At 45.4% G+C, this 11,199-nt stretch overlaps 1 long non-coding RNA gene across 3 annotated transcripts; it reads left to right on the top strand.

Annotated features, from left to right (window-relative positions):
• Positions 1-375: 375 nt before the first annotated feature.
• Positions 376-11,192, top strand: LOC122171809. Of its 3 annotated transcripts, none has more exons than XR_006172102.1 (6): positions 376-428; positions 641-745; positions 2,612-2,666; positions 5,309-5,443; positions 6,694-6,849; positions 10,572-11,192. It is a non-coding gene; the product is annotated as an uncharacterized LOC122171809 (long non-coding RNA). The 3 variants fall into 3 exon arrangements; XR_006172103.1 differs by having other exon boundaries at positions 390-466; XR_006172101.1 differs by lacking the exon at positions 376-428 and having other exon boundaries at positions 435-745.
• Positions 11,193-11,199: the final 7 nt, after the last annotated feature.

The raw sequence follows: 11,199 nt of genomic DNA, 5'->3' as shown, positions 1-11,199 counted from the left end.
ATGGGGGAACTGGAGTTGGGGGGGGACTCTAAAGGTCAGTGTTGGGGAGGATCGTGGGGAGAGTGTGACCCTGCGGGTCAGAAAGAGGGACTGGCCGAACCGTGGAGGGGAACGAGGCAGCGATGTACCCTGGATTGGGGGCGGGACGACACAGCGCATCTCCCCACACCGAGCACAGGCCCTGAGCACCACAGAGGCCCCACGGGGCCAACGCAGAGCGGCCCCCGCCCTGGTGCCCCCCCGAACACCCACTTGTAGAAGCTGAAGCTGAGGCGGCGCTCGGAGCCCGGGGCTGTCCTGCGGCGTTGGAGCAGCGCGCGGCTCCGCACCGCTTCCGCACGGCCGCCTTGCTCTCGCGGCGCAGGGTGATGACGTCACAGCCTGCAGATAGCTGGCTGTGGTGGTTGGTGACGCTCACAGCGCAAGATGTGAGGGCCTTGCATAGGAGCTGAGGAGGCACGAGAGGGTCGGCACCCTCCAGTTCCTGGGAGGTCCCAAATGTCCTTGGGCAACGGAGGGGGTGACAGTGGATGTGGGGGGCTGGGAGCAGCAGGCTTTGCCTGAGCTCGGGATTGGAGTAGCTCAGTTCCCGATGAGAGCACAGCACATCCATTCCTACTGTCCTGCTTTCTTTCTAAAGGAGCTGACCAAGAAGCTAAGCAGGATGCACTGCAGGAAGGCAGCCGTCCCACACTGCTGGTCTCGGACATTGGAACGCAGGCAGCACCAACAACTGGCATGCCAGGTAATTTCTGTGCTGCGCTCAGTCAGCATCATTCACCAGAGTCACTGTGTGCCTGCAGGCTCTTGCTGCCTGCCCTTGCACACCAGCTCAGCAGCCAAACCAGCGCGTGGGCACAGAGCACGTGTAAAAGAAGCCATGGATGGCTCTGAAAATGGCTGACCTCAGTGGGGTGTGGAGAGTTGTTCCAGCGGCGTGCCAGAGAAGGTACTTGCAGACCTCTGTGACGCTGCTCAGCTCCCCTCGGGGTCAGCTGCTCAGCGGGGTCCTGTGTGGTAGGAACCTGCAGGAGTGTTTCTCCCCTGGGCTGGCTCCAGCTGTGCCCTGCACAGTCATCAAGTATCTTTCTGCCTTGCCCTTCCTTTTGTTATTTCTTTTGTTTTATGTCCGGCCTATTTTGATTTTGCAAATAGAAATGTTTTATCCGTGTTCTCATTTAGTAACAAATGATGACTTGTTCTGATCTTCACTTCTACTTGGGCATCCAGCACGGCATTTAATGGATTTGCACAGGTTAGAAACAAGCAAATTTTGAGAGGTTTTTTCTGTTTTGCTAGGAAGAGATTAAGACTAGCTGCACAGTTTTGAAACTCTGCTCTGCAGACCAGCTGCACAACAATGAATTGCTGACACAAATCCTGAACTTGTCTGCCCTCAGAAAGCCTTCCTGGATGTTCCTAGAAGGTTGCTAGTATTCTTGGCACTCTTGGCCTAACTGAATTTAATTGGAAAACTCCCACTGGTTTAGCAGGACTGTCTTCTTATTTTCCATATGAAAGAACTGGATTAGTACTTTTCTTGCTCTCTTTTTTGGATTTTTCTAACAATCTCAAAAGCCTGTGAAGCATGGCTTCCTCACAGCTTTCACACCTGTTCAGTGACTCTGTGTATTTATGCATTTATACATGAAATGTATATTTGTTTCTGCAATGTTGTTTTCACCTAACACATGTTTTAGTCTGGGAGTTAAATCTGAGTTGTTTATTTACTGCTGTGATAATGCTGAGGATCTGCATGAGGCACTGCAGCAGTGCAGTGCACGCTTACGCTCTCAAACCCCAGGGCCCCCATCCCAAGTGACAATGCAGGTAATCTAGGGCCTTCTTAAATTCCAGCAGCCCTTCAGAGGCTGGCTTACCCACAGCATGCTCTGCACACTGCTTTTTAGATATGCACACAAAAAAGCTGGGCATCTGCAAGGCTGAAAACGAGTCTTTCAGTGCTTATTAATTTTGCTCCAGGCCTTTTACATTAGTAAAGTATTCAGAAGGAAGGGCCAAAATACAAAGCTGCCACCACTTTCTCTAAGGGAAAGTGTTCACCTGGGGGTCAAATAAAAATCTGATCCTTCCCACCCTCACAGGAACAAACAAAAGCATTTTCCAAATGAATTGTTTCTGAATAAGATGTTGGAAAATTTGTTCTCAGCTTCTGTGGCTTATGAATGCATACAAAGCTTCACCTCTCTAATTCCTTAGCAGTGTGTGCTGTGCAAATAAAAGCCCAGAGTCCAGAGGATGTGTAAGGAGCTCAGAGCTCTGCACTCCCTGTGCAGTGCAGTCTGGCAAAATAAACTTCTGGCATTCGCTGTTCAGAAGTGCAGTGTGCCTGAAGCAAAGTCCTTGCAATTCACTTCTATTCAGCGAAGGATTCTTCACCTGTTTGAACAACTTGAAACATTCTGGAGTCGTGGCACACTCTTGAAAAAGGAAGGTCTTTAATATTGGTATTCATGCCTATTTAGGTTATCGATTTTCCATCCAAGCTCAGCTACTGATGGTTATGCCTGAATAAACCATAAAAAATCAGGTCTTTACTGGATACATCCCATGACAAATATTGTTGCTTCGTTGTTTTTATTTTCTATAGGTAGGATACCACCGTCTTTACAGTGCAATCAAATGAGAATGTGACAGAGACTCTGGTAAGTGGTGGATTTTGCTTCTTTTCTAAATGGTGTGTAAAAAAAAGGGTACTGTTTTTTGCTTTGTGCAAAAATATTTGCTCCTCTGTACAAAAACATGGGTGTTTTCCATCCTCTAATTCATTAAATCTTGACCTGAAAGAATAGGTGGGTTATAGCATTGCAGCTGTAAATCTTTACTTTCTGAAAGTCTTTCACAAGGATAGCACTGCAAAAAAGGAAAAACAGGATGCCTAGATACTGATAATTTTTGAAGGTACAGTTTACTTATTTATTGCACTTAAGAAAAGCAAGAATGAGTGCTTTGGTCAGCAAGGAAGTGCTCATGTGTGCTGTCGGTACTCATACCTCTCATATCACTGCAGCTTCATCTATCTTGCATATTTTAGTAGGTACCATCTTTTAAGGGGGTGAATACTGTTGAAAGCGATCATACTTTGGTGGTTTCTGGGTTCCTCTTGCTGTCTTTGGTTAGCCTGAATGAAGGACATGGAGTGGCAGCATTGCTGGGTGAACGCTGCCGTAACTGAGAGCAGAAGAGTGATTCTGTCTGTTGATGTGCCTTTGGTCACTGAGCACCGCGAGAGCATTCTGAGTATTTGTGTTTGTAGTTCCAATGGCAAGTGCTCTAAAGACTGTGCACAAGTGACTCAGAGCACATCAGTGCCATCTGCATTGATACACATTACCTCTGATTTTAAGCCTGAAAGTTCCTTCCAGTATTAAGCCCCAGGAAACTCATTAGCCATCTGACCTGGGACAAATCTGCCTTTTGTTTCTCATTACAGTCATGCTTTTTCTTTGTGAAATTCCTTGGAACTGGTGTTATCACACAAGACAGACTTCTGCACAGCGTGGTTTCTTTATTCTTTACCAAATCCTGAAGGTGGTGCTTGGGCAGATTTCTCTATACTTCATTAAAAACAAGCCTGCTAAAGGAATAGATGAGGAAGGAATGGAAAGGACATGTTTTGGTGTGGTGGTGGGTTTTTCTGTTTGGTTTTGTTTTGTTGTTGTTTTCTGAAAAATGTCAGGGAGCAGATTTTTGTATTTTGAAGAATTTCAGAGATGTCTCTTCATTACAGAAGGCCTTCTGAGCAGCTGCATCTTATCAACTGCAAAGCAGCTGGATAGCTTTTGGGGTTCATGTTATGCTGAGCAGTGTGTTCATGGCAAATTGATCTACTGGGGTTATTTAATCTGGCTGAGTCAGCCATCTTTATAGATGAATATGCTGAGCACAGCTTACAGCTCTCTCCTTTAGCTGTGTGTGTTTTGCAGGGCTTTGTCCCCAGCAGAAATAGCACTTTTGCTGGGAGCTGTTTTGCTGCAGGACCAAACATCTTGCAGGACTGGTGATGTTTACCAGATACGCTTCCTAAAGAATAAGCATAGGCCAGAATTTTAAAGGGTAAGCACTGCAGAAGAAGCGTGGCCGATAAACGGAAGCTTTGTAGGTGATTGAGGTCTGAGGATGCAATAAGCATTAAAAGAAACTAGGGATGACTTTTTTTTCACTCAGAAGGTGATGAGGTACTGGAACAGGCTGCCTGGAGAAGCTCTGGATGCCTCTGGTGCTGATCATCCTGATCTAATGGGTGCCCCATAGTAGGGGGATTGGAACTGAATGGTCTTTAAGTTCCTTTCCAATTCAAGGAATTCACCATTCTATGATTCTATGATGTTCAGTGTCAGAATTCATGCAGTTAGTACTTGCCTATGTGAAAACAGAGTCTGCAACATGTTTCTTACCTTCAACAGAGAAGGGATCTTTTTGTCTGAGAACTAGTGGAATTAGGGGGATTAGGGGGATCCTGTTTGAAATCATAATTTGGGACTCTCCTCACTTTGCCCTCACTTTCTAAAGCATTTCTGAGCAAACTGGGTACTTCTCCCCCATTTCTGCTGCTGCTTTCTGTAACTCAGGAAGCTAGCACTCTGTTTCCTTGCAAGGGAGGGATGTAGGGCTGACTCAGTTTCGGTACAGGACGCTGAGAATGAAGATGCTCTGTAGATGATCATTAGTAATGTAAGGCTGTCCTCTTCCTGGCAAAGCCATTGGCACTGAGTCTGCTAGGAGTGCAGCAGCACTGCAGTGCCAGCCAGAGCTCCCATTCCCTTTGACAGGGATCTCTAGGAAAGAGTCCAGCGGAGGGCCACGAAGATGGTGAAGGGCCTGGAGCATCTCTCCTATGAGGAAAGGCTGAGTGAACTGGGTCTGTGCAGCCTTGAGAAAAGAAGACTGAGAGGGGACCTGATCCAGGTCTATAAATATCTAAGGTGTGGGGGGCAGAATGGCGAGGCCAGGCTGTTTTCAGTGGTGAGTGGAGACAGGACAAGGGGAAACGGCTGGAAACTGCAGCACAGGAAGTTCTGCACAAACATGTGCAAGAACTTCTGTACAGTGAGGTGACGGAGCACTGGAACAGGCTGCCCAGGGAGGTGGTGGAGTCTCTTTCTCTGGAGATGTTCAAGACCTGCCTGGATGCCGACCTGTGCGACCTGCTGTAGGGAACCTGCTTTGGCAGGGGGTTGGACTCGAGCTCTGGAGGTCCCTTCCAACCCCTACAATTCTGTGATTCTGTGATTCTTCCCTCCCCACCATCATGAGCTCCTCAACAAATTTTCCACTGTTTACTTAGAAATCAGTAAAACAAAACACTGAGGCTGAAGAAACTCCACCTGGGGAAGTCAAGGTCGAGGAAACCCCTGCTGCTGCTGTTGTGGGAAAGGAGGCCATCCCTGCTGAGCCAGATGAGCCAACAGAGCAGGCTGCGGTGAGCGATCTGTCCCCCGTGTCCATCTCCTGTTTCTGTACCAACTTGCCATTGCCATCAGACTTTTATGAGGCAGTAGAAATATTTGTTTACCTCTCCTGTTAAAAAAAAAAAAAAAGAGCAACATGCTGTAGCAAGCATGCATGCTTTGCTAGAGTAAGAAATAATTATATTTTGAAGTTCGTTGAAGCTCGTGGGATTTTTTTCTGTTCAAGACCATCTACAGTCTGTTTTAAAATTAATGTAGAAATCAGGTCTTCACAGCATGGTTTGGCAGCTTGACAGAAGAATTAATCCTGTATGTATAAAAGAAAAGGTGATGTCACACTGCAGTTTTAACAGGATGAAGCTGTGAGGGGTTTGCATGGTAACGCTGCTGTCAGCAGCTGCCTTGCCCTGGCATCTGGGCAGGTCTGGGTCTTATGAGGTGACTGCAGGAAGATCAGCTTAGAAAGCACATGAGTGAAGTGAAGTTTGGATTTATTTAACTTTTAACCTTTTATTAAACAAGATAACATGCAAGCATTTCAGATGAAACGTGCAGGAATTTTGGTGTGGCAGGTGTGTGGAGGCAGTGAGCTGGAGGCTGAGCACTGAGGTCTGATCACAAGTGCTGAAGATGGCGATCTGCTCTGCCTGCACTCACACAGATCTGCATGGCTTGTCTTCACCCTTACAGGGCTTTTGAAAACTCTGACCTATGTATGTTTGCAGAGCAGCCTCAACATTTATTAGCGAAAGAGATTTCTATAAGGGGGCTTAGATTTACTTTTCCTCTGAAAAGCATCTTTAGAAATATCCTGCAATCTGCAGGAAGCCAAGGCTGAGCAGAAGAGAAAAGCTCTTCCAAGTCTTCCAAACGAGACATGAATTACAGCCATTTTGAGTGTTTGTTGACCTAAACTGGACCTGAACCTCTTGATGCAGGCTGAGCAATAGCCAGAACTGAATCCAAGCTCAAGCAGAAGGGATGTTGCTGAATCCCAAAATGCTACAGTAGAATTGGAAACCAGCAGGAGCACAACTGTCCCACAGAGTTCAGGAAATTGTACTTTTTCCTCTTCCAAACCTGGAACTCGTGCAGTTTTACAGCTTCTGTAGGAAAGGACCTTGTGTTAGATCCCATCTGTGCTGTAAGAAGTGTTGTTTGGGGTGGAGAGCATCACTGTTCAGAGCAACTGATCCCTTGGGCATCTTCATGGGTGCCAGATTTAGAGCCACTGACACATGTCTGCTGTTTTAAATGTCAGGCACCCACTGCATGTGCAGCTGAGTGTGGACCTGGAGGAAAGTGATTCTGCAAAAGCCGATGAGCTTTGTGACCCACCTCTTTGAACAATCCCCTGCCGTGTGTTTCAGCCCAACGTGTGTGGAAGAAGTGTTCCAGAAAGTTTTCCTGCAAACTGGTGAGTTACAGGGGCAGCAGCAGGTTATGATGGGAACATTCTGAGTCTTGGGTGGGGGAAATGTGAGGTAGATGGAAAACTGTAAGGTCAGCAATGTTCTGGGCTGTTGCTTAATAAAAACATTCATCCGGTATGGTGCTGTTATGAGAATACTGATAGCGAAGGTACATAAAATTGACACTAGCTCTTCCAGTGTGGTGATCATTATGTAATTAACAGGCTTTATTTCTCGTGTTTTTTTGCTGTTCTTGTTCTGTTGTTATCTTATAGCTACCTTTATTTCAGATATATAGCAGTGAGAATCTTTCCACTCCCTGAATGCTGTCCCATTTAGTTCCCACCATTCATTTCATCGCATCCCATACCTGCCATTCTTCCACTGAGCTTGATTAATGCCAGTTTCCCTGCAGGCATTCCCTCAGCATGAATAAGATGATGACCATATTTCCTCTTTGTACAGGAGAGTATTGGGGCAGGGGATAAGGAGACACCTGGAATTGCTGAGAAAGAGAGCGGGGCCTCAGGAATGTGGTTGTGCTTTAATATCTTCAAGAGGAGCCTGGCAAAAATATATGTATGTCATCTGCATGTAATCAATGTGCAGACAATACAGTGTGACTGTGACCCAGCTGTGGTACCAGAACATTTCTCATTCAATGCAAGACCTACCTTAGAAACTGCCTGTTGCAGCAGTACAGCCTTTGAAATGCATCTTTCCTCTGTTCCAAACTAGGTGCCCTTGTAAAGTAACTTTTATCTGGTCAGTTTAACCTGCTTAGAGGAGCAGTATTACTGAATGCAGAAGAGATGCTGTCAGGGATCAGGCTGTTTGCTAAGCTGATATCCTGGCTCCAGTGGAGGACTGTCCTTCTGAGGCAACTTTCATAACCAGTTCTTCAGCGTTACTCCAAAAGCCTTCCAAGACTTTGCAAGCAGTTGGTGTGCTCACTAAAGCATGATAATTAGTTCTTGATCTTATATGAGATGGCTGAGCTGTAATTATGACTAACTGTCCTAAAAATTACCCAGTCCTTTTCTAAATCAAGCCGTGGAGCAAGATCTTTAGCTCTGGAAAATGGGGAGAGCTCAGTGAGCTCCTCCCAGACCCCAGCTGCAGACTTGGCTGCTCTCCTCCTCTTCATGGCCTCATTCTTGCTGCTGCTGAATCTGGGCACTGCACTGAGCTGACAGTTCTATTAGAGGATAATGCAGCCAGCTGCAGCCTGCGTGAAGAAGCATTCACTGTTACTGCAACTCAAAGCCACGTGGCTCTGTTATCACAGCCTTCATTACATTGGATGGCCCTTGTTTTTTGTCCTGTGTGGCTGTGCAGATTTCAGTAACACTTCTGCAGATAGCTGGTTTAGGAGACTCTTAGTCTGTGCATTGGTATGGAGAACAGGTTTGTAGAGTTGGTTCTCAAAACGAAGACAGGAAATACCTGCAAGTACGTGGCCCATTGCAGCTAGGTGTGGGATTCTTGTTCTGATTTCTGTGGAATTGAGTCTCCCTCTTTTTAGTTTAGTTTTGTGGGTTTTTTTTCTTTATCAAAGACATTTGATACTAATAGTGAGATTCATTCAGCACTAGCACAAACATGCCTTTGTAAAAGCCATTTTTTAATTATCTTGCTTTGGTTCTGTATTCTAAGGCACGGGAAATACCCAGTTCTGCATATGTGAGTCTGCTGTGCCTTCAGTGAGTTACAGCTACAGCTGTTGAGAGCATCACCCTTTCAGTGCTGACTGTTTGTGAGCTGACTCATGTAAATCAAAATTCTCCACCGTAAAAGAAAATTGGCTATACAAATGCAGTAAATGGGAAATAAATGTTGATCCTAATCTCAACAGGCAGCAAGATCAGTGTCTGCAGCATGCTGTTAGAAGCACATGTTATAAAATCAATCTGATAGGCATTCTGTTCCCCTCCTTTCATACTGGTCTCTTCCAAGGCTTTTATATCCACCATTTATTTGAATACTAGCCTGGGTCAAGACTGCTAAATTGGTAATACTCTGTGAGACAGGTTTGCATGCCTTACAAGTCACAGGAGAAGATGTCAACATCTGTCCATATCTGTTGGTAATGCTTCTGTTTGTGGCAGAGCATCCTTCCCTAGCAGAATTTTCAGTTCAAGCTAAAACTTCTCCAGTGGTTTCTGCAAAGCACTGGAGTATTTCCTGCTTTCAAGGACTGCAGAAGAATTTATTTACCACATCAGTTAATGTCAGCCACTAGGGGTAGATAGAGCTGAAAAACAATGACTGAAGAATGACCGTGAACAAACGCAGGCAGTTCAAGTTGAGCTCAGAGAGCTGCATTAGTCTCATGCCTGGGTGGAAAATCAAACTGAGGAAACAGAGCATCAGGCTGTGAACTGAATTTCTGCTAAACTCAGCGTGACGCTGGTACCTAGAAAATAGCTTTTCTTTAGTGTTAAAAACTTCCTGAAGCCAATTGAATTGACAGAATGTGTTTTTTATATTGACCTCCACCATTCTTTAAAATCAGCCTAGCTATAGGCTAACATTGTCTGATACCTGATGACATCTGCGTATTTCTGACCTTCATCTAGCTGTAGAGTATATTTGCTTCAGCTAACATAGCCCAAGGTGCACATCTCTGTTCAAAAGGAGTCTAACTAATGCTCTTGAAGGCAGTCCAGGTCCAGAGATTGCAGACAGCAGCTGGAGCAGACCTGCAGCCTGTTCCCAAGAGCAGACTTTCAGTAGCACAGGGGACCTCCGGACAGTTTGCCAAGCTTCAACTTGCCTTGAACCTGCAGGGAGTTTCTCACACCACACAGCTTGGAGGCAAATCAGCCCTGAGAATGCAGTCCCATCACTGTTCCAGAGAGCAGTGGAAGGAGGCCGTTGTATAGGCGTGAGAAAGGAGAGGCGGTGAGAACACATGAGCCTTGAGAAATTCTTCCTACACTAGCAATACCCATCTGAAACTCTACTGCATGTTGACAGGAAGGTTTTGCAAATGTCCCTCTCCTGCCTGTTATTCACTGCAAAAATACTGCGTGGATTTTATTCCAGGTGAAATGGATAGCACTTAGGAGAACTCAGCTCTTTCCAATAAGAAATCTTCCTTTTGATTGATGGTGCTGCTGAGGATTTGGATTGCAGCACTGCATGTCAAGATCTGGCTTAGGCTGAAGTTTCCAGGAATTTTTGGAAAAGGTTGTTGAGTATCAGCTGACTTTTAGTTTCTAGCAATTATGATGGCAGAGAAAACAAGAACTGTTATTTCTTCTGACTGTCAATACAGGAATGAGAGAAAAGAACTCTCAGAAAAAAATAATCAGATGAAAACAGTGACTTTTTCCCCCCTCATCTGTGGCATTCTGTAATGATTCTAGCACACTGCTGTGCTCTTACTGTGTAAGTATCCCAATATTGCTGTGAGAACTTTGAAAACATCTCCACGTGCATTTGCACAAATGCAGGTTTGCTGTAACACTGATGACTCCAGAGGCTGATTATCCAATTTTCAGTTCAGTTGGAGGTAAGGTGGGATGAAGGCCATCTAATGTGCTCACAGTCTCACAACACCATGGCAGAACAGAGAAAACAGTCTGTGCAAAATCAGAGTATGCTGTGTAACAAATCACCACTTCTTTTAGCCGCATGACTCTAAAACTTCTCCGGGCCTGGAGTATGCAGAAAGGAATGGGAGAGAGCTGACCCTGAAGATGCTCTGTCTTTTCTCTTTCAGGAGGCTGCTTGACAGGCATTAAGGAATCTGAGTGGCTTCGGCACAGAGATGCAAATGGTTAGAAAGGACTTTTCCCAGAGAACTTCACACGCCGTCTGGAACAGTTCTTCTCACAGGCACACGAATGTGGTTTGAAGCTCAGTCAGTGGGTTCTTCACCTCCTTGAAACACAGGAGCCCCCTTTTTTTGTAGTTCAGGCTGTTAACGGTTTACAGATTGGTGCCAGACAAAGCTTGTTGGGCATATCAAAATGAGCATGAGTGCAAGCAGTTAAGCTACCCATTTCTGAAGCAGTGCATGAAAAAACAAACAAACAAACACAAACAGAAATGTCCTCATTTGTTCACGTGCATGTGGCAACAGGTTTGTTTGTGCTGTGCCAGAGCTGTGGTGATCCTGTGTTTGGTCCTTTCCCATGAAATCCAAAATTAGCCTCCTTGATACCAAAACCTGAACTTCTCTGCACTAAGTGTGTTGTATTGAGTTGCACTGCAGAAAACTTAATTAGTAATCCTGTAGTAATGAGGTCAAACTACTACAAGTTTCACGTGTTTAAAAAATATAATTAACTGCTGCAGAGTCAGCCCAAATGATGTTCAATTAAGGCACAGAGCGTCAGAGGCAGCCC

Source organism: Centrocercus urophasianus, unplaced genomic scaffold (assembly GCF_019232065.1).
Source record: "Centrocercus urophasianus isolate 14NV4802_14NV808 unplaced genomic scaffold, USGS_Curo_1.0 seq_981, whole genome shotgun sequence".
Classification (NCBI taxonomy): domain Eukaryota; kingdom Metazoa; phylum Chordata; class Aves; order Galliformes; family Phasianidae; genus Centrocercus; species Centrocercus urophasianus.
Note: the sequence above shows the minus strand (reverse complement) of the source record. Positions and strands in the feature narration are given on the sequence as shown.